This window comes from Calidris pugnax, unplaced genomic scaffold, assembly GCF_001431845.1.
Source record: "Calidris pugnax isolate Ruff unplaced genomic scaffold, ASM143184v1 scaffold12, whole genome shotgun sequence".
In the NCBI taxonomy this organism is placed as follows: domain Eukaryota; kingdom Metazoa; phylum Chordata; class Aves; order Charadriiformes; family Scolopacidae; genus Calidris; species Calidris pugnax.
This window is the reverse complement of record NW_015090767.1, coordinates 1,268,192-1,291,761: the sequence shown is the minus strand read 5'-3', so window position 1 is coordinate 1,291,761 and position 23,570 is coordinate 1,268,192. Positions and strand designations below refer to the sequence as shown.

Sequence of the window (23,570 nt, the reverse complement as noted above, 5' to 3'; positions counted from 1 at the left end):
AAGCTACATTTATAATATTGCTTTACAGTTTGGCTGCCTTGAATCCTGAAAGTTCACCTGTGTCAAAACCAAGTTTTCATAAATACACTTGGAGAGCAATTTTTATGCAGGATCTCCACTGCATTTTGTGACTGTCCCTCTGCAACAGAACTCTGCCTCTGGTGCTGGCTGCTTTTAGCATCTTCAGGAGAATTTGTAAAGTCAGCCTACCTCACCACATTTCTGTCACTTTATTTTATAGTAAGGGAAATTAAAATGGCAAAATAAGGGGAGTAATAAATGCTGTATCTTACGGCATCCATAACATTGGGGCTTTGGCAGGTATTTTACCTTCTGTCTGAAAGCCAGTTTAAAGGCTTTAAATACAATTTTTAAAAAGTGTTCAAGGAGCAGCATTCAAGGAATTTTAGTGACATATTTTGGACAGCCAAAAAAAAGGAATATTGCAAATGTTTGCTAACATGGTAATTAACCAAGTCTTCACATCCCTAGTAACTATCAATTCCAATAAAGTTTCCGGCATCCGGTTACCCTTTGCTACCACTGGTAGCGTAATTATTCATCTATGCAATGAGCTCTCGGAGGAAGAAATACAGGAGGCTTTGGTGAACAAATCTGTTAAAGATGTTCCTAGAGAAGTGTTACTTATTTAAGTACAGTACATCAATGCTTTTAAATTAAGTAATCTCTAAGGTCATAAGTACTCTGATATTTGAAAATTACTCTCTTGGCAAAAGGCACTTTTCTTCCCTTTCAAATAAGACAAAATTCTAACTCTAATTATATCAGCGTAATCAACGAGGTCTTTCTTTAAAAAAGCATGGGCATATTTTATCTACTTTTTGGAAGATAACATTTCAATATAGGTTATGTTTTCTGCCATAAAACTATTCAATGTTAAAGTAAGTATACCTGTAAGCTACTTTGTAGGATCCTGCAACTAATGTTTAAGGGGGTCTTCCACTTAAGGTGCCTTGGAACTGTATCTTTCTTTCCACCTGTAATTTTGTTCTCTGTTTTTCCTTTGGAAATTTACAAAGAACAGAAATATATGACAGTAATTGGGTGCTATATTTGTGCACTTTCTGAGAATTCCTCGGGCATGGGTCATCACCAGAGAAGGTGAAAGGGAGATAGACAGGATCTTCCCTGAGTCAACAGCTTGAAGAACTCCCCACTATCATGGTAAATGCAACCTCTGGAGATAGTGAAGGATGGAAGTTGATGACTTCTGGTACCATTTCTCCAGTGACGAAAGGCTGAGAGAATTGGTACTGTTCGGCCTGGAGAAGAGAAGGCTCAGAGGGAATCCTATCAATGCCCGAAGGGGGGGTGCCAAGAGAATGGACCGGTCTCTTTTCAGTAGTGCCCCGTGACAGGGCCAGAGGCAGTGGACACAAATTGAAGCACAGGTGGTGCCATCTGAACATCAGGAAATACTTTTTCACTGTGAGGGTAGCCCACAAGTGGCACAGGTTGCTCAGGAAGGTTGTGGAGTCTCCCTCCTTAGATATACTCCAAAGCTATCTGTACATGGTCCTGGGAAACTGGCTCTAGGTGGCCTTGCCTGACCTACAGGTCTGGACCAGATGACCTCCAGAAGTCCCTTCCACCCCCAACATTCTGTCATCCTGTGATAATTCCTTCCTCACTCATTCTACCTATTTAGACAAGTCTACTGTCCTCCACCTCACAGACAGGAGCTATGAAGTTGGACCATGCCAGCTGGTAGAATCCCTGATGGCTTTTCAAATAACTCTTTGGAGATGTTTTTCCACAAACAACTTCTAATTTACTATGCCCTCTGAGCTACCTTGCCAAGTCCTGACAATGGATAACACTTCTGTCCATAAAGACGGTCTCAGCAGGACAGGAAAAATCTGTATCTCCCTGCCAAGTACACAGTGATCCAGTGGCTCATCTGAGCTTCTCCAGTCAGTTCTTCCTTAACCTATCAATCAAAAAAGTGAGATTGCTCTTAATGGGGCACAGTCATTTCTTCCTAGAGAAATAATGCATCTTCTGCCATTGAGGCTATTTCTCCCATTTACTCAAATTATAGCTTTTTCATAAATCACACCAATTAAGGGACCTATTATCTTCTTTCTGTTATTTAAAGTAGAAGAGTTTCTGCTATAATGACTTGTAACATAGATTTGTCTTTTTTATTTTTTCTTTCTTTTCAGTTCCTTGATACTCCTCCTAGGTTCTGTTTCCTCCACCAGGACTTCTCCTGAAAACAATATAGTAAAAAGGTGGCAAGTGCAGTCCCACAGGGCACCTGAAATTACAAAGAATTCCTGCTTTATACTGCAACGTGGGAAGCCAGTTTTGTAATGGGAAAAACCTGTGACATAGTTTTCCACCTTTGGAATCATAAAGACATTCTTGACAGTCACAATTTTGTCCCATCATTAAGACAAACACATGTTTACAGCTGGCCATGGCAACATATTGCTGTCTAACATTTCTAGTGCCTCTTAGTCTGTACCTTTGCAAATATTCTGCGAATTGAGCCTTACAACATCCTCATAAATAATGTAAATATCTCATTTGAAGGATGAATAACCTTAGGCGCAAAGCTCTCAAATGGTTTGCCCAAAGTCACATGGCAAGTCAGTGACAGAGAATAAAACCTAGGAATATTGATTCTCGATTTTTTATTCTAGCCACTAAACTCACTCTTTCATTTTGATGCACCCAAAATCAAACACAGTAAGACTGTTGACCTGATTAAATTCGAAAATTCTCAACGTTAGATATATTTTCTTTTTTATGTTGACATTGGTCCTTCTGCGTGCATACAAAACATTTACTACATTGCTGTTTATTAGAAATGTATTTACTTCCTAAAATGCTACTTTTGAAGAACATTAATGTTCCATAAAAGTAGTTGCCAGTAGAGTCCTGCTGTGAAATATGTTCCCTTAAGTATGGAAGCAACAGTATGTTCAATTTCTTGAAGCAAATAAACTTGCCAAAGATATAGCTTAGTTTTTGAGGGACATTTGTCTGCTACAAAAAACCATTCGTAACACTTCCATCGTGTGCTCTGTGGGGAAGCATTCCATTCTTCTCCCCATAGAAATAGTGTTTCAGTGTGAACATTAAGTCAGTTATTATTTTGAAGGCATTTATTATCTTCCTACACACTGGAAGCTTGTGATGGTTGTCTTTCAACCTTATCTTTAGTATAGCAGGCTTTACTTTCACTAATCGTTACTGATGCTTGAGCCAAGAGTTTTTAGGATCAAACTCATCAGAGTCAGAGCATCTTGGAGGACTATAGCAAAATCCAAATTTATTGGCATAGATAGTGAGACTCATACAAGCTGACCCTTTTTCCACTGAGTTTAAGCCTAGGAATAGTTTGATCAAAATTTTCTGAGACTTTACTTTTTTTTTTTTTCCCCTGCTTGCTGAGAAGCTATAACACAAAATGACTGGTTCACATTGTGCATGTCTGAGTTAGCAGTGTTCTATTTTCTACAAGTATCTCACCCCTAGGAACTGAACATCTAGATTTCACATCAGCTACAGCAGGAGGAATTGGCTGCTCTGAAAAGAGTAGAGATTATAGAAGTAACTAAATCGCACTGGGTTTGGTGTTTTTCAAATCAGATCATGAACGGCTCAGTCTTGTGTAGTTTTTAATTTCTCAGAACAACTGCTGGCATAATAATAAATCATGTCACTTTCTTTTCACATTAGAAATCTTAAGAGTTTCCTGACTGTAAAAACAACACACTGTACGAACTAGAGTAATGCTTTGTGGCAATTTTTTTTTAGCTTTTCATTATATTGCTTTTCATTTACTCTCTCATTTACTCTATTCCCACGTGGCTGAAAGGCAGGGAATAGGAAGGTAACCATCTGGAAAACAAAAGATATTTTTAGGCAGAGATAATATTTTCTTCAACTTCCATTTTACTGAGAATTTCATGTAAATGCTAACTAGTTTGTTCTTTGCTTATTTTTACCATAAAGCAGAAGGATACATTTTATACCTCCATAGTAGTTTTAATTATTTCTCTGCTTCTATTATCTACTTCTTTGTTTCCAGGCATTTGTCTCTTATCACTCATGACCTCAGGAGAGTGTTGTTCTTTCTTAATTCAAAGAGTATTGTTATCATGGAAAACACGGAGATGAGCATGGTTCCTGTATTTAGGAAACTGATTTTTAAACTCTTAATTTAACACCCGTTTCACAGCTAAACTATCTTTCAAGCCCTGGAAAGCTTTGGCATCCCTCATCAGTGGAACTCAAGGAGAAAAATAGTTTTTTGTATTTGACCTGGGATAAACTTTGATTTGGCAGGAAAAACCTGTTATGTTTCCATTGGTCCCACAGCTATGTGGGTAAAGGGCTGTTACCTTTCTGCCTCTCAGACAAATAGTATGGCCATTGGCGCATTTAGGGATAAATCCTGAGAAAGCAGGTGTTGCAATCATGTGTGCCAGCAGATGCATTCTCTGTTTCAGTAACCTTGCCAACTACAGTAAAATTCCACCTAAGGGAACCTAAGGAATTTGCACTGAGTGGTGCATGATTTAACCCTGCCACTGATTATTCATTGTGTGTGTAAACTCAGCATGTGAGGTCTCTGGATACGGGACTGAGAGATACAAACCAGTGTTAGAAATCAGAACCATTATCCCTTAAGTGCTTTAGAAAGAGATTCACAAATCTTCTGCAAGATTCATAAACCTTCATTTCTCTTTAGACTCGCCTTCCTTCCTAACACAGTTAAGAGAGGACCTGTGATTTTGTTTAGGGTTGTTATTTTGGTTTTTTGTTTCTGTAAAAATACTGTCACATCCAGAGAGAAATAAATTATGAAATGTTTTGAACAAGGTATCTCGGTCTATCCTTCTGTTCTAGTCCACTGCAGAATAAACTTGTATGTGCACGTGTATTAAGTTGCCTGGCATTTTCTTATTTCTTTCCAGAGTTTGGAGAATGTTGAAACATAAACCTCTGAAATCCAGGGTATAAAGTCTGAAGGAAATGGAGGCAGCTGGAACACAAATGGTGCAGTTTTCTGTAGGACAGTCACAACTGCCGATTCTCAGTCATGTCTACATCTTCTCACTAAATTGCACTAAGAAATGTGCAATTCTCCTGACTCATGGTCACTTTCAGAAGATGTCCGGTAGCTGCCGTGTCCTCTCACAGGGCTTTCAGTCGGATGAAACACAGGCTTAAATTTTGTGGGACTGTTCTATGAGAGAGGTCAGAGTAAACAATCACACTAGTCTCTTTTGACCATAAAATCTATGAAGCTTTGAACCGTTCCTAAAACATCTTCCAGCAGCTTTCTTCGTGTTTTCCCAGTGTATCCTCCACAGCATAGGGAGTGATCTCCCTGAGGAACATCATAGTCTAATGATCAAAGGAGGGCAAAATCAGAGGGAAATTTTAGAAACCATACAAAGAGTGTGAAAATAAGGTAAGATGTATAAATTATTTAAAAGATCCCACTGCACTAGCTTTCCCGTCATGTCTATCTTTTACTTCATTGGAAAGTTATATTTCTTTGATCTGCCACAGGGAGCCATTGGGGTGTCACCAGAAAGTTTCTGCTTTCCTACCTTCTCAATGATAAATGTGATGGGTTTCTCCCATTGCTCTTCTCTGAAGTTGTCTATACACGTTTGCTGCCATAGTCCACTGGTAAATAACCAAATTCTAACTGCTGGCAAAATCAGAAATACAGGAGCAACAGTGCTGATCAAAACATAGACACACCCCAAAAATAAAAAAGTCAACCTAGATTATTTTCTTACAGAAGAGACCTCAAAAAATACCAACACACAAAAAATGGCAGACATAATTGTTTAGTTGCTATTATGTCGTATCAATTCTTCTTCAATCTATGAAACACTCAAATAAGGCTCAAAGTGTAGTCTGAAGATTTCTTAGCCATGCTGTGATACTAAAATGGGCTGAATAAAATTTTATATCTCCTAACTAAACAAAATTTAAAGTTCCATCTCATGATACTCATAACACTTACAAGTTATTTAAAATCTTGACAAAGGTGAATATTTTCTGCAACATTTTACAAAACCAGAAAGTAGAAGAGAATCCATCTGATACAGAGAATGTGGAACTACAATAAGGATCTCAGTATAACATGAATGTAGTTTTTATTAATGTTCCCCCTGTATCTGGAGAACAAGAACAGATTTCTTTACCTATTTGATTTCCATCTATCTATTCACTTTCACTCTTTCCTTATTGACAGTGGCATCCTCCACTCTGCTGCCCTGGCTCTCTCCTTAGCTTTTCCATTGAGAACTCTTCATCAATTTAAATAGCTCCCTATAAACAATTTACTATGGGGAATTTTCCATGAAATTTTCTATAAAAATGCAGGCTTTAAAAAAAAATGACACCAAACACGCACAAGCAAAAAATCAAACTAAAAAGCCAAAGGTTATATGACATTTTCTTTGTTACAGTCTGTTACAGTTTGCTTTATGAAGGACATTTAGCATTAAAAAAGGAACGATGAAGTTAGAGAAACTGTATGGAAAATTAAGTCTATTTGAAGCATTCTGGACACTAGCCCATTGAGAACCAACTCATTGTAAAAGGAAGATGTTGCTAGGATACTATAGCCACTGTCATCAGTACAATGTGGTGGCTTTTTTAAAAAAATATATTTTTTTTTTTTAAACAAGAACTGTTGATTGATGAACACAGCAGATCATGAACACTGGTATTGAAGCTACCTGTTATATTAAAGACTGAGTGGAAAGTTCAATTTCATGTTGAAAAGCCAAAGTGAAGTTAAAGTCTTCAAAGTGAAACCCATCAAAGAGTGTCGCAAGAAATGAATGACCACAATGTTTGTTAGCTGCTTGAATAGAAGAACACAGACACGTAGCTCAGAAGTGAGCTGAAAGCATAAGCCAGAGAGAATAAAGAAAAAGAGTGAATGGACGTTGCTGCAACAGTGAGGGAAGTGTGCAGCCATTTCATCTTTTGGAGTCAAAGACAAATAAAAGCATAAGGAACAAAAGTGACCATAACTGGGTGCCGAATGAGTCTTCTGATTGTAAATGGCCAGCTAGCTGAAATAATAAAAATCAAAGAACAATGGAGTATGGAAACTGTACAAACCTGAAGCCAAATTAGGTTTATGGGCAAAATTATGACTGTTAAGTCGTCAATAAAACTCCCCTCAACTAGAAGAGACCCTTTGATAGTCTTCTATGCTTTTTCCTGTCAAAGGCAGTGTCCAAGGTTCTCCAGGTTATTCAGGTATCTGCGCTATTGATTTCAGTGCAGGTTTGCCCAAGAGTCCGGGCCCACAGTCAGAGCAGAACAGTTCACAAAGAAAATCAGCTTGCATGACAAATTTCCTACTCTGCCTGAGTAAGAGTGCAAAGGTATTCTCTCCTAATTAAAATATGAATGCTGTCATCTGATAATCTTCCTTGTGAGAAATAACAAGCTCACTAATTAAATGTGTGATTTCTTGACATTTAAACAGGTCATTTTTTTTTTTTCTATGTGTCTGATCATTTATTTGAGGTGCTTCTTCCAGGCATGTTTGTTATACTAACCATAATTAATAACCAGCACAACAGACCCTTCTAAAACAGAAGGGTGAATAATGTGGTTTTGTCTTTTTACTTAACTAGAAGTTATTCTGAAATAGACAGTAACTATAACTAGAGGACAGAGGTTTTACTCTGAATAAGTCCTCATCATCTTTCTGTGTTTCCCACATCTGTCTTCAGATATCTATCTTCTATAAAGTCACTGCATTATTCCTTTTAACTTTAACGAATAAAATGTTATCGAATAAAACTCCACGAAGATGGCAAGGCAGTCCAGGTTTACTGGTGTCATACCTAAAAAGGGTGCTGCTTCAGATAGATTGCAAGTTGTGGTATGGGCAGAGTGGGAGACCAGCAGATGCAGACTTTTACTTTTAAGAGCTTATGTGATTCCCACATAATAATGTAATAACTAAAATCAGATGTTAATTTTTAACACAATATTGAGAACACAGAAAATCATATTTTAAGTGTAGCTTTCAACAAGTTAGTCCAAAATTAAATTTTCTGTTTCACAGAAAATTAAAATCTTTTTGAAATTTCCTTTAGTCTGAATGGGGTTGGAGAGTACAAGTTTCCAAACAAAATTTTCAAATTATTCTCTCTTGGAAAGAACAAGCCGAGTCCCTGTGAATTTGCCAAGTTATTCATCAAACCTAAGCTCCTTGTTTCAAGGAGTTATGAAGACACATGAGAAAATTGTGCGACTTACAGATTTAAAATGTTTGAATTAGGGAATGACCTTGCTCACCAGCTTTCTAAAGACAATCTGGCATTTATTACCACCTGCTTTGTTCTTCTACAATATGAAGTTAATTTATGTGATCCTTCTGTTAAAAAAAAATAATTATATGACACACTATTGCTTTGGTATGGCTTGCAGTTTTTGGGTTGTTTTTCATACTCCAAGTGAGATGTCTGCCAGGAGTTTGACCTGTTGTCTTTATATTTATGCTGTAATTTACTAAGAGGTTACAATACTCAACTGTTTGTTACCCTGCTACAGGGACACGGAACAGGCAACGTGTCTATTAGGTGGCATTGCAGTTCTCAGACCAGGATGGTAATTGCAATCAGCAGTCATTTGATTTCATATATCAGGTTATGAACTGCAGCAGTGAGACACAGATATACTGCCTGCTTAGGACAGAGAGCTAGGGCCATAACCTGCAATAACACTGCACCAGTGGGAAATGGCAAAACATGTCAGAGCTCTCAGAAGTTATAATTTTCTATGTGTATTTAAGGTCAACAGTTGACTTCAGTATAATGAAGAATAATTTGCCCAGAATCAAAAGAATGCTTTTTCTTGACTTTTAATTCCTTTTTTTTTTTTTTTTAAATGTGTGATAAGAGACTGAGCTCTTTACTATCTCTGATATGTTTCAGAAGTATCACAACAGCAACAGTGTCCAGAAGGTAGCTCTGCTCTTTTGACAGTGTCGGTGATTTAGCCACTACAATATCCAACAGTCTTGGCACTAGTGTCTATTATAAAATTACAATTTCTAGCTTGAGACATTTAGCTTATAGATGCCTTTTATTATAACTCTGTGTGTGTGTGCATCCATATACTTTTGGGGAAGCATCTTCTTTTTGCCAGAACAGAAAACTATTAAGAGAAGGTTTGGAGAAGCCTTAATGATATAGGCTTTCTCCTTTGTCTGCTTTATTTTGGTTTTTTAATTTTATTTATTTTTCATTGTTTTATTTTGTTTCACTAAGCTGTAAGCATGGAAGAACTCAAGATTCTGTAAAAAAATGTTTCTTCTTGGACACCATTTCAAATTTCTGTGCTTTTTGACCTATTTATTTTAGAATTAGGATTTATTGATATCTCAGTTTTGACAGATTCCAAGTGTTCCCTATGTTATACACTGAAATTAATGACAAGTTTTTGTGTTTCCTTACATCCAAATTCATCTCTTTCAAAATCCATAAGAGGCAAAGCATTTTGTTGATCTACACATATCAAATCTCTTTCCTTTATATCTAGGAAGTCTTATCTTGTGCAAGGTTAAAGAAAAAGTAATGATTTATGGATATCTGAGTATTTTATTCTGAATCTTGGTCACTCATTCCCCTATTTAATTTAATTTGTTAATGATAAATGTTACTGTCCAGTATTTCAGTTCACCGTAGAAAGATTGCCAGAAATGGAAGAGTCATAGAATCTGTCTGAAATACATGGGTCATCAGTAGCGGAAAATATATATTCTTAGAACACTTAATATGATATGGAATGCACAGGAATGCATTCTTTCCAGACTTTGTCAACCATATTGCTCCCATAGAGCACAGTCAGTCTGACAGGTAATGAAAAGAAATGTGGTTTTTAAGATAACTATGATTCAGCACACTGAGTATTTTAAAAATAAATTGGATGCAGAACTGACATGATTGCAATATGCATTGGTCACTTGTTGGAATATGCAAGGGAACTCTATTAAAATCTAATATAAAAATCAAAATGCTGTCAAAATTAGAGATAGATTCTATATGCATGCATCCACATGCAGTCATATATATACACATACATAAGTATTTTTAAATAAAACTTAAACTAAAATCAAATTCATAGCTACGTGTCTGATTTCCTTTCTCATCTGAAAGGAAAAGAACGTACCTCCACAACAAGTCTGTGTTTTTTATCACTAAAGTCCCTTTGACAATCTTGAGTAGTAGTTGCCAAAGGTTTAAAATTGGGAATGATTAATTTTGTAGGATGATATTTTGAGCCAAATATTGGGAATAAATAATTAGCTTTTGTAAAAAATAAAAATATGCTGAACTATGTGAACCCACCTTCCTCGGTACATTGTTTATCTTTTTAAATTATGGTCTTTTCTACAGCCTGTGACACTTCTTACTTTCTCTGCTGATCAGCTAGGGCGTAGTAATGATGAAAGCACATTTCAGGCACAACAGCAATACAAAGAATTACTGTCACGCTTGGACCATGCCACGCTGGGTGGAAGCGCACACCCAGGGATGCGTGCAACCGACAGCTTGTGAGCAGAAATCCTTCTAGAAAGCCAGCTCGACTTCTTCAGTGATGATCCGACATTCACCTGTGCCACTCCAAAAAGGACCAGAAAATTCAAATACCTTTGTCATGGTTTGGGCCAGGCTGGCCACTGAAACGAATGACAGATGCTCTCCCCCAACTCCTGGAGAGACAGCTACTGCCCCAGTATACTTCCTGTTGGATATAAAAATGGAAAAGTAACAGAAATTAATTGAATTATGTAGGATTATGTTCTGTTCAGCTGCTCTGTCCATAGCCATCAGACAGTGCCAGGCATCGCTCATTAACCAATACCTGAATTTAAATCACTAGAATGCTACTATACAAAAAATATTAGAGTGATTTGCTAGTTGTGTTCTTTGTGAGCTAGAAAGGATCCCAGGGAGTGGGCAGTATAAATGGAAGTGTACACAGCTGCAGTGATGCCCATCTCCCAGACAAAAGAGTCAGGCAGTGATGTGCCAGGGCTCTGATTCCACTACCAGATTTTGAGGGCTTTATGAGACTAAGCTACTTCTCCATTTATTTGTTATTGTCAGTATTTCAATGTTACTGATATTGGCATGGTCTGCTACACCTTATGCGAGAACCTAGAGCAGTGTTTAGAGAGACCACCCGACATAAAAACACTGTACATGTGGCTGGTTCCTGAGCTTTCTAGCTGGCGGGGTGGAAGGTGCTGGTGGGAGGGGTGTTTGTTCCTTCCAAGGGTTACTGCATGGGTGGAGAGGACTTCCTCCAGCGAGCTGCAGCCCCAGGCTTGGTGCTGGCATTGCTGCTGCTGCACTGAGCGAAGCATGATTGTACCTGGAGCTACAAAATTCAGTGTGGGGATGGAAACCCCACAAAACCCAAAGTCAGAGTTGCCCCTGCATGCATGAGTTCTCTAAGTGTGCGCATGTTCCTTCCAAGGGTTACTGCATGGGTGGAGAGGACTTCCTCCAGCGAGCTGCAGCCCCAGGCTTGGTGCTGGCATTGCTGCTGCTGCACTGAGCGAAGCATGATTGTACCTGGAGCTACAAAATTCAGTGTGGGGATGGAAACCCCACAAAACCCAAAGTCAGAGTTGCCCCTGCATGCATGAGTTCTCTAAGTGTGCGCATGAATACACAGGTACATGCAGGCTGGAAAACCATACAAAATTGTAAAACCCATTTATGAGGTCTGATGCAATCTACAGTTGTGCCAATGGACAGAAGATTTAAAAATAAAACACGGTTGGCAAGTTCCAGTTCCTCCCTGCCAACTTGGAAGGGAGCAGGGTGATCAGAGTAAAGTAATTAAACATTTTTAGCCTTCATTTTCCATGTTATTGTCTTCACTTTATTGCTCAGTGTCAAGCTAGCCTAAATATTGCTTCAAAACCAGAGCTCTGAGGTCCTCCCCGCCTTGCGCTCACACTGAGGGTTCTCAGCCACAGTCTCCAGCCACCATTCGTGACTAATCATGACCCATGAGGTCTGATGCAATCTACAGTTGTGCCAATGGACAGAAGATTTAAAAATAAAACACGGTTGGCAAGTTCCAGTTCCTCCCTGCCAACTTGGAAGGGAGCAGGGTGATCAGAGTAAAGTAATTAAACATTTTTAGCCTTCATTTTCCATGTTATTGTCTTCACTTTATTGCTCAGTGTCAAGCTAGCCTAAATATTGCTTCAAAACCAGAGCTCTGAGGTCCTCCCCGCCTTGCGCTCACACTGAGGGTTCTCAGCCACAGTCTCCAGCCACCATTCGTGACTAATCATGACCTGGCACAACTACCATTAAACAGAACAAGGCACAAATCTGGTCAGTAGAAAAGACTGCGCCGGAGCCTTTAGCTCAGCAATAAGACGGTTTTGAGATTCCTCCTTGTACAGCCCATTGTAATGGGTTGTGTGATTAACAGGCACCACTGCCAATGGAGTCAGACACCAGATCACAACACTTCCCTGCTCTTGCCAAGCAACAAATTTAGGGCCCAATTCATTTAGAGCACAGCCAGTTTCCTTGCTACAGAAGCTGGCCGTGATTTTAACTGAAATAAGTCCTTTGCTTTCAGAATGCAGATGAGAGTTCAAGACAACCTAATTAAAAACGTTCATGGTTTGTTTTTTTTCAAATTGGTGTTTGCTTCTGCTTGACATGATTTAACGTCAGGTAACTCTGAGCATCAGAGCTCTGGTAGACGTACAGCTGCAGCAAAGGATTCTTCATCCAATACACTTACTGTACCTACTCCTACATGAAATTCACTTCTTTTTTTTTTGTGTAATTCTACAAATGTAAATCACTTCTTCTAAGATCATGTTCCTTCCCTATTATGCTGGTACTTTCTTAAATATGCACATTGGCTTCCCAGCATAGTAATAAAATCACCTCTTCTTATAGTCAGTTCATTGGGGCATCATGAGCCTGGCACAAAGAGACTGCAAGCGGAATATGGGCAACTCATAAGTACAAAGCAATTATTCATTGGCCAGTGCACATAAAAGACCACTAGTATTTAGTGGCAGATCAGCAGTCCCACCACTCTCTGCAGCTCTTACCTTTCTTATCTCTCCACAGACGGTCGGTCCCACAGCTCTGTCCCAGCAGCCTGAGTCAACGTTATGGGTGCTTCTTGCTTGGATGCCATTTTATTCCACTCAAACCTCATTCCAGATTACTTCCCTGATCCTTCTGACAGGGCTTTCTGTTTTTCTCCCCCATTATGGAGTTCTGAAAGAAGTTTCCTTCAAAATTATCAAATATCTTCCTTCAAAATTTCTCCAGTTTTGTAATAACACTTGCTATACAGAGTGGCCACCAACTGTGGTGTTTCAGATGTCTGGTATCAACTTGTGATCTACTATTCATAAACCCTTGCAACAGAAACATTGTTTGGCACGTTTCTCACTGTAGGGTTACAATGACCTGTCAGTAGGTAAAGGATATTATTCTGGACTATTTTCCCTGTGAGCGAGCAGAATTTTAGCCAAGAAAATAAGTTTTCTTCTCCTTTAGTTCTAACCCCTATTAATCACTTATCAAGCCTAAGGAATTTTTTTCATATTTAGAACGGCTCACTAACAGTTAACAGATTCAAAAAGCAGTTTGCATCGTTTGGATCTACATATTATTTATGTGTATTAATGTCAGTGTAAGAGAGTGCTGACAGTAATATTAACTTCAAAATACTAATTTCAGCATTTCAAAATGAAATATTAAAAATGTACATACTTCATTTTTTATTAAAGAAGAGTTCAACATTTTATGGTTTGGATTTCAACAGAAATAAAGGAATTATCTGGTTTTTTAACATATATTGTGCTAAAAATATTCCATGTATGTATGTATTTAGGTTAATAGATGACAATGAAATAAATTAAAATTAAAACACTACTGGTTTGTGATTTCATTGCTGTGTGAAGAGCTGATGAAATTAACTGTTGTGTACCATGCCACTTTGCCTGCATAATGTTATAACTGCTTTATGGAGGAAAGTTGAGAATCTCATTACTTGATCTAGATTTATGATGGAACTTGCAAATCTATTTGCTTTCAATAAATCTCACAGAGATTGACCAGCATGTTTTTTCAAATTTTGATAGACGTCTTCTTTTAATGGCACCTAATTACGAAACAGCCAGTACAATACACTTCTAAGATCAAAATTCAGTCTAGAAAGAGTAATAACTGCCAGATTTAACTCATACATTTCTTTTATGGAGATCAGAAATAGCACTTCTCTTTTCTGACATTCATATAAGAAAAGCTACTCAAAACAGATCAGAAAAAAATTCTGAAAAAGAATAGACCAGCATGTTTTTTCAAATTTTGATAGACATCTTCTTTTAATGGCACCTAATTACAAAACAGCCAGTACAATACACTTCTAAAAAAATTCTGAAAAAGAATCAAATCCAGCTCATCTGCCTGCCTGAACTATTCCCAAAGCACCTGCTTCCATGGTGTCAAAGTGTGAAGAGCTCCTCTGCCTGTCTCCTGAGGAAGTCACACTCTTCCTGTTACTGGGAGGTGCAGATCAGTATGGTCTGCAAGTGAGCCAACCCTGGAACAGGCAAAAAAGTGCAGGTGACATATTACCTGTAATACAATACATTGCATTCAATATTCCATATTCTGTGGATCAACCTATTTTACTTTTTATTTTTTATTTCCTAAAAATCTTTTTCCTCCATTTGTTTCCCAGTATGAAGGTGGTGTTGGAGCATACCCCCGTTCCTCACTGCAGCCCTTAGCTCTATTAATGGGATTGGTGCACAAAAATCAAAGCTGTGAAATTGCCTTTAGAATTTAACCTTTTTCCAAGTAAATCCTCAGTTTTAGCAATACTTAGGATGCCAGAAATAGACAAAATTCCAGACTGGTAAAGCAGGTAGATATTGTCTTACAAATTTATTTCAGCAAGTGCCCAATAAAGCAGCGTTAAGACAAAGTTAAATACATTTGAGGCTTCTACATAAAGTTGTTGAAATAACAGCATTTGAAATGCACTGCAGTGGCATATGTTTAAAATTCCTTATTGCACCAGTTCACAGGGAAAATGGATCAGTTCAGTCACTGACAAGTGTTCCTGCAAGGGGGAAGCCTAATTCAGATGTTCCAATTTCTTTATTCAGATGTTACAGTCACGTCTATCCTGGTTCACACGGACTGAATAATCAGAACTCATAGAGTACTCCAGGTGAATATACAAGTAATGAAGAGTGAATGAAGAGTGAGATGGTTTAAAATACAAAAAAAAAAAAAAGAAATAAACACAGACATCTTTGACTGAACAACTTCTCATGAAATTTACCAGGAAAACCACTGTTTAAAGATGGTTTTACATTCATCTGAAATTCGTCAGCTGCGCCATCACATTGTACTGGATTGTCTGCACTTTTAAATTAGTTAAACTAGTGTATCTTAAGTACAGACAATGTTATGCAAGTTTAAAACTGGTTTCATCAGATTCATATTGTTAACTAAACAATTTCATCACACATCTAATTACACTGATGTATCCTTGTGCATAGATGGGACCTTGGCATTTTGGGGACTTTGTTCCCATCCCCTATAAGTTAGTTATCTGTCTCCTGTCTGACATCTATTTTGCCCAGTCTCGGGTTCAGGAAACAATTTCTTTATTATTTTGTGGTGGGTTGACCTTGGCCTGTTGCCAGTTGCCCACCAAGGCACTCTACCATGCCTGCTCCTCAACAGTACAGAGGAGAAAATGCAATGAAGAACTCACAGGTCGAGACAAGGACAGGGAGATCACTTACCAATTACTGTCACAGGGAAAACGGACTGGACTTTGGAAAAAAATAATTTAATTTATTGCAAGTTAAGCAGAGTAGATTAATGAGAAATAAGAACAAATTGAAAAAAATCCACCTTCTCCCCACTCTTCCTTTATTCCCAGACTCAACTTCACTCCCAACTCTTCTACCTCCTTAAACGATGCAGTGGGATGAGAAATTGGATCAGTCGCAGTCAGTTTGTAACGCTTCATCTCTGTTCCTCTTTCCTCCTCACACACCTCTCCTGCTCCATCATGGGGTCTCATCCGTGGGATACAGTCCTTCACAAACTTGTTTCCTTCCCACGGGGCTGTAGTTCTTCCAAAATGGCTCTGGCACGGATCATTTCCACTGGGTGCTGTCCTTCAGGAACAGACTGCCCCAGCGAGGGTCCCCCACTGGGTCACAGGTCTGCCAGTAAACTTGCTCCTGTTTGAGCTTCTCTCCATGGGCTGCAGATCCTGCCAGAGGTTCCAGCATGGGCTCTTCATGAGTCTCAGCTTTGTTTAGGACACATTCACCTGCTCCAGCATGGGGTCCTTTACATATTGCAGGTGGATCTGCTCCACAATGGATCCCCATGGTCTGCAAGGAATAATCTGTGTCACCATAGTCCTCTCCACAGACAGCAGGGGAATCTCTGCTCTGGTGCCTGGAGCACCTGCTGAAGGAGGGCCTTCTTCACAAGCCTTGGTGTCTGTAGAGTTGTTTCTCTCACATTCTTCTCTCTCACCTGCTTTTGCACGGCAGTTTTTTCCTTTCTTATATATGTTATCACGGAGGTGCTTCCACTGTTACTGATTGGCTTGGCCTTGGACAATGGCAAGTCCATCGTGGATCAGCTGGATCTGGCTGTGTCTGACATAGGAGCAGCTTCTGATGTCTTCTCACAGACGCAACACCTTTAGCCCCCCACTACCAAAACCTTGCTGTATAAACCCAATGCATATTTGTCTCTTCAATTGTTTCTCCTTACATAATAAGGTTGTAGAATGTAATAAAACTGTTTAGAAACATCTAAACCGCACAAATTCATAGTCTGTAATGCCAAACAAAACTATTGTTTCATGCAGCCTAACTGCTAGTTAAAATGGTTGTATAATTTCATCCTTTGCTGTGAAAAATCACACCCAGTTCCTGGCTTAAAGTTAATTTGTTTGAAACTCAAACTTACCAGCTTTTTCACGACTTACTGTACTGAACTGTATTGAACTATTCCCAATGACTTCTGACAGCAACCAAAGGTCTCAGATTCTTCTGCAAGCATGAGGAACACTTCCCAACTTGAGGGATCTGAAGCTGTGCTGTAGCTGCCCTCCATGCCATGGATGAGATTAATCTCACTTAACTTTAACTGACTAGTGTTTAACTAACTCCTGGACAGAGGCAGGAACCTTCAGGCAGGAGTTTATCTGTCTGAGACGCCATGGGCTTTAGGTACCTTTCCTTATCTTGGTCCATAAACCAAATTGTTTTAAATCTCCTATTATATATAATATTATATATTTATTTAAGTTCATAATTTATCACAGAAGACTTCATGTCAATGTCCTATGGTGAAGGCAGAAATACTTTTAGTACATCAACAATAAGCAAGTGACAGTCTAGTCTACTTACAGTGTAAGAGAACTACACGGTATGGCAGCAGGGATGTATGCCATGCTGTATGTGGACTATGAAGGCACAGAACAGTCTCAGAACTGTCCAGAAATGCCACTGGAGATACTGCTGACTATAGAAAAACATGAGTATTTTCAGTCAACATTTTTACATTGTAAGAGTTTGGCTATAAATCTGTAAGGCCCTGGATCTCTGTTATGTATACCTTAGATGTGTCAGACCTAATGTCAGCTTGGGTCTACTGCGTGTTTGATCACTAAAACCCCTTAAGAGTATTAGGCATAATTCCACAATTCATCTAATCTGTGCTGGAGTTTAATGCAAAGCCTGTTATGTTCAAAACATCCATCTTTTTCCAGTGCTTTGCACATTAGGATGACTAATTTTAAAGTTAGCAGTTCCATCTATCATGCAGCGTAAGTAAGAAAGTTGAAATATGAAAGTGCACAGATCATTTAGAAAGGGTTTATACTGGAGGTGGTAGGAAAGAGAGAAACTTACTTTCAGACACTTTACCCTTTTACATTGCAAAGATGCCCATGGTATTCTATTTCTGTCAATTAGGCTGAAGGTTAAAGACTAAAATCAACAAAACAACTTTAATAGCTAAATGAGCAGAAGTTATGTGCTAAAGGGGTACTAGGCATTTAAATACCTTGCAGATGAGACTACGCCCACAAATGTAACAGAAAGGTTCTCCAATTCGCTGAAGTTTAGAGTTGCTTTGAAATATGTAATTTTTATTCCTCCTTTAATATCATCTATCTGCCCACTGAGAGTGGTATTAGGTGTCTCAAGACAGTCCTATTGTCCTTAGCCCTCATTATCATTTCCCGTCTTCTTCTCCATGAATTAAACAAGGTAAAATAACTGACAAAAGAACAAAATACCGTGCAGTGAAAATGCTGCTAATGCTTGTAATGGTTGTTCCCCCACCCTTGTATCTTTGCTGTGCCAGCCAGCACTCTAGTGCTCCTGGAGCTCTGGTGGGCGCTCTCTGCGGGTCTTGAACTCTTTCAGAATGGAATCAATCACACAAAGGACTTTCACAAGTTATTGATGAAAAAGGCAGACTTCTCAGAGTTTTCCCTTTATTTCCAGAAGACAACAAAACACTGAGGACTCTTTTTGACTGAGGCACCTTCATCACCCCATGAAAGGCTGTAGTGTTGGGCAAGTTGTCCAGCACTCACAGTGTGGAAAGGCGAAATATCTAGCAAAAAAAAAAAAAGTGATTAGTGCAGAAATGATATTGTTTCCATTTTTAATAGTTTTTCCAGAATCTCTTTTTTTTTTTTTGCCTTTATCTATAAAGAATTTAAATGAGCTTATTTTTCATGCACCTAATCTTCAGTAAAAAAAAAAAGTATCATGACAATTTTGAAAATATCTTGTTTGGAAGTAAGTTAACACTAGAATTCCTCGGTCTATTTAAACTTGTCACTTTCAATTGTTCATAGTGATAGATTTCCTAATGCTCACCAGGCACTCACGCATTTTATGTTTGTTGGAGTGTGCATCTTGTAATGTTCACAGCTGCACTGATTCGATCATTCCTACTTTTGCTACTGATTTGGAAAGACTTCACAATATGGGGGAGAATGGGGGGAGTGAACCGGTGGTATCAATTTTATCCAAGCTTTCTTTCAGCATTCAGAAATGTACAGAAAGCCTAATCTCACCATTTTCCTAAAAGTGATTTCAGTTTCATCATCATTCCCATGTAATTTATCAGATTTCCTTTTATTATTATAGACCATTGACTTAAAAAAAATAAAAGGAATCAAAAAAATTCAATAGCCTCCAGATAAGCATCTGGTCAAGCTATCTTTGTCTAAATAGTTAGATACCCATTTTTCGCAGAGACTGCAAAGACAAGGGCATTATCAGCCTTTGCCCCTGCCCCTTCAGTGAATTCATAATCCTTCCTATGAAGTGAAACAATTTCATCCAGAAAACGTGAGTTTCAAAACAGCCTGAGAACTAAGACACCATTGAGAGTGACTTGCTCAAATTTTTAGCCCAGAGTTTTTCAGCCTTTTTCAGTTTGTTTACCTGCATTAATTTCCTTAAGGGGGCATGGACCCCTCCAGAAATGTCGCATCTGTGCTGTTCTACAGCATATGTGGACTTGCCTTTTTATTTGCTGTTTTGGAAACCACAGGGGTCTACAGAGCAAAGGCTGAAAATCACGATCCTGGTCTAAATCAGGCATAGCAGAGATGCAAATATGCGTTTCCCTTTTTGCACAGCAATGCCTCCCTCATCAAATGTTCACGGAGGACTTAGTGCATGAGGACAAAATTGTGAATCAAATGAGCAGGAAGGAAACTGTAGCTTATGCAGCAACTGTGAGGGGAGAAAAATGTTCTCACAGTTTAATTTTCCTAAAAAATTCCAAAGGTTGTAATTTTATATGATTCACAGCAGGAAAATGTTCATATCTTTATAACACATGGATAGAAACCTGTTTATTATTCCGATCTAGTTATGATCTTGTCACATAATTTGATCTGATGAGGGCTTAGAAACTCAGATATCTCCAAGGACAAGAAAAGTATGCATCACGTTGTGATAACAACATAATTTAAGCTATTCCTGGAATTTCTTTGGATTCTCTTCTATTTTTTAATTATTTGTTTATTCTACTTACATATATGTTTGGTTTTTTTTTTTTTTTTTTTGGGGGGGGGGGCAGGGTGGAGGGAGAGAAATACAGATTTCGAACTACATCCAAAAGTGATGATGACTTCCAAAAACAGAGCAACTAAATAAAGACATCCAAGACTCATCAGCACATTTTATCAATGCAGTGTTCAGGTTCTGACTTTAAACTCAAACAAATTGAGATTTTTTCACTTAAGATGCTTATACCTGTCATTCTTTCAGCTGAAAACACACGTTATAATCTATCCTTTTTTTTTACATTGCCACACAATACGTGTAGACATATGGGTCGTATCTTGGAATGGAGCAATGAGGAAAATATTTTGACTCCATTATCAGGAATCCTGAAGGATATTGTGGTGACAGCTGTGGCTGTATTACCTATTTTCAGGGCTGTTTGTGAAGTCTTTGCCTTTTGCCATTGCACATATGGGTCCTTTCATAATGCAGGTGAAATATAAGATCACAGAGCTGTCTAAGATGCACTCACAATCACCAAAGACATTTTTTGTATGTTTTAAGTGTCCAATGTAAGAGTAAGTTTCTTTCATATACACAAACACCACTAGCAGATCTCCTACTCACTTGCAGAAAACTCAATAGAAAAAAATCCGACCAAGCACTCACATACCTCAAAAATACAAACATGCTCACAGCACTGGAACAGTAAGAATAAATAAACAAAAGGATAATGCTATCAAATGTACCATAGAATGTCATATGATGCAATATCTATATTATGCACAAGACAGTGCAAATGCACACAATAAATGAACAATTGTCAAATTAAAACCAACAGATTGCCTTCTCTTATTTAAGAAAGTTTAAGTGAAAGGAAAGAAATATATCTTAAATAAAACTATGGTGTTTAAAAAAGTAAGCTGGTTATTCCCAGGATGCTCAAACAATGCCTTTTTTCCCTCATATTCTTTTAGTGCATAAATCATTAAGAGAGTTAAATGTAAAATCACATTTAAGGTAGCAAGACTTAGTCAGGGAGTTAATAAAAAAGAAGGGCCAAGTAGTTAGCAAACAGGAGAGCAATAAAAAGGAAAGATTCATGGGGGATCTTACCTAATGAAGACAGAGAAGACCTTGGAGTACCTGGAGTAGCCGTTATTTAAAGCATTCAAGGACAGGTTGTCCTTGAGGTACAAGGTGTCAGCATTTGTCAGCGATGACTGATGGTACAAATGATTCTCCTTTCTATATAGAGTTTGCATTAGGTTGTCTCCCACAGCCCTTTGCTCTTTTTCTAGGAATCCATGCATTTGTGCTGGAAAATGACCAAAGAGCCTTCATGCCATAAGGAAAGCTGAAAAATATTTCAACAATGTTGTTCCTTTCCCATTTGTTGCTACATTGAACAAGGTATTGGAGCACCTGAGAGCCTGATTTCTCACCCACATCCAATCAGGTCTCAAGAGAAAAAAAAGTATGTCAGGCAACAAGTCATGCCCATGTGATCCCAAACCACCACCAATGAACAAGATAGGCCTGGACTGAGTTTCTAGATGCAAGTTATGTGTTGGCCTTGAGAGAGTAAACAAGGGTAGGGTGACAGGTCACAAAGTCCCTCTTCCGTGGTGGCCCTTGGACAAGATAGTGTTCCTGCACACTGTGTTCCTGGAAGAGGGGGGCACAAGGTAGGAGAAGAAATGAGCTGTTACCTTCCATTTGTATCTTTTCTATGAATAAATATAAACTCTTTCTATTTCCTCATGTTTATTTTAATTTATATTTACTTTACAAGTACTCCCCCATTTCCAACCCCATTTTCCCCAAGCATTTGAATATTTATGAAGCTATATAAACAAGAATATATGGAGAGGGAGCATCCCTTTATACAAAAGCACTGGTAGGATTGACAGAGTATTTGTACCTTTCAGTGACTGATGTTGAGAATTGCAAATATAATTTTCCCAGAGGAGCCACGTGACTTCTGAAAAACCTGCTAGTTTTATACTTCACATTTGAGGGGAAAAAAAAAAAAAATAAAAAAGGAATCAAAACCAGAATGCAGGGAGGAAAGCACTAGGTACTTTGTGAGGCTGCAGTCACTATTTGCCCTTTCCCAAGTGCTTTTCCTGTTGCAATTTGAGAAGCAGAGGCTGTACTGCCCAACATGTCACAGTGTACACAGTTACAACAATCACCATCAGTCTCAGGCTTTTTAAGATTACAGTCTCACCCATCCTTTCATGTCAGCCTTGTTAGTGATAGTCCAGCAGCCCGGCTCTGCATGGTACAGCTATGTGTGTGGCAACAAAACCCTGATTTTACTTCTTTTTTCCTTTGTGTTGCACCTTTAAATATCTACAGAGCGTCCCTGCAACTATCTTCCAGCTCTCTGCAGAGCTGTCTAATCACCCTGTAAAGAGTTCTGCTGCCATTTCAGTCCCAGACTTGCTGCTGACAGAAATTAAAGGACACAAATCGTGCACAGTCATGAGCTGCTAATTAAGTGCTGATCCAGTGGTAACGACGGGGTGAGCTCCCCTGTAGTTAGGACTCGGGGAGTTTTTGCACTGTGCTGTGTAAACTCTCTTCTTTTCCAGGGAATTCCACCACTTGGGCTCTTGCTAATAACAGTGCTGAGAATTTGGCAGGAGATTTGTTCACGCGGATGCAGTCGCAGAGACCTTGCTTCGGCGCTTCATTATTGCTGTTTTCTATAATTCAAAAATAAGTCACTCTAGACGGAACGTAAATGTTTTATTATTTGACTAAGGAAACAATGAGATGACAATCCAAGACTAATCACATTTTCAGCAACAATAACTGAATAGGCTTACTCAGCATGTACACATTTTAAAAGACAGTTTTGTAACTGCATTTTACTAGAGGGCAGTAAAACCTTCTGCTTCACTGAGCAGATCCTCTCTCCAAATATTCATTTACATCCCTGTGTGGGCTGTAACAATGCAAACTTGGATTTGAGTGCACTTTTCTCCCACCTTCATCTTCTCCCAACCATTAAAGTTTATCTGAAGAATAGCACTAGATTACATTAAGCTAGAAGCAGTATTGCTACTTGTGGACATCTTCTGTTTTCTTGCAATTGTAGTTACATTAAGTTACACATAACCCGTGTATGTGAATGCATTTATTTTTTTCTCTCACTGCTGGTGGATTGTTTGGTGATTTTGTTTGTTTTGGGGGGGTCTTTGTGCTGAAACCATTTTATGAAATTCGCTTTATTTCTGAAGGAGCCTGTTTTAAATACCATATATTAAGGACAGGCATTCTCTTTTTCTGCACCATATGATGCAGCTAAAGAAACAAGAGAGTCCCTTTTTACAAAGGCAGCTTATTGCCATTTGCATCCTACTTCTAAAACATTGGGCAACGTTGTATTATTCAAATACAGATTTTCTGATTAAGTGACTTGTAGTATGCTCCCCACACAAAT

At 38.5% G+C, this 23,570-nt stretch overlaps 1 long non-coding RNA gene across 1 annotated transcript in view; it reads right to left on the bottom strand.

Moving 5' to 3' along the window:
* Window positions 1-15,020: 15,020 nt before the first annotated feature.
* LOC106885019 overlaps window positions 15,021-23,570 on the bottom strand; it is a 53,070-nt gene continuing 44,520 nt past the window's right edge. The window contains exon 3 of the long non-coding RNA XR_001411332.1: window positions 15,021-18,704. This is a non-coding gene — a long non-coding RNA (uncharacterized LOC106885019). The remainder of the gene's footprint in view (window positions 18,705-23,570) is intronic.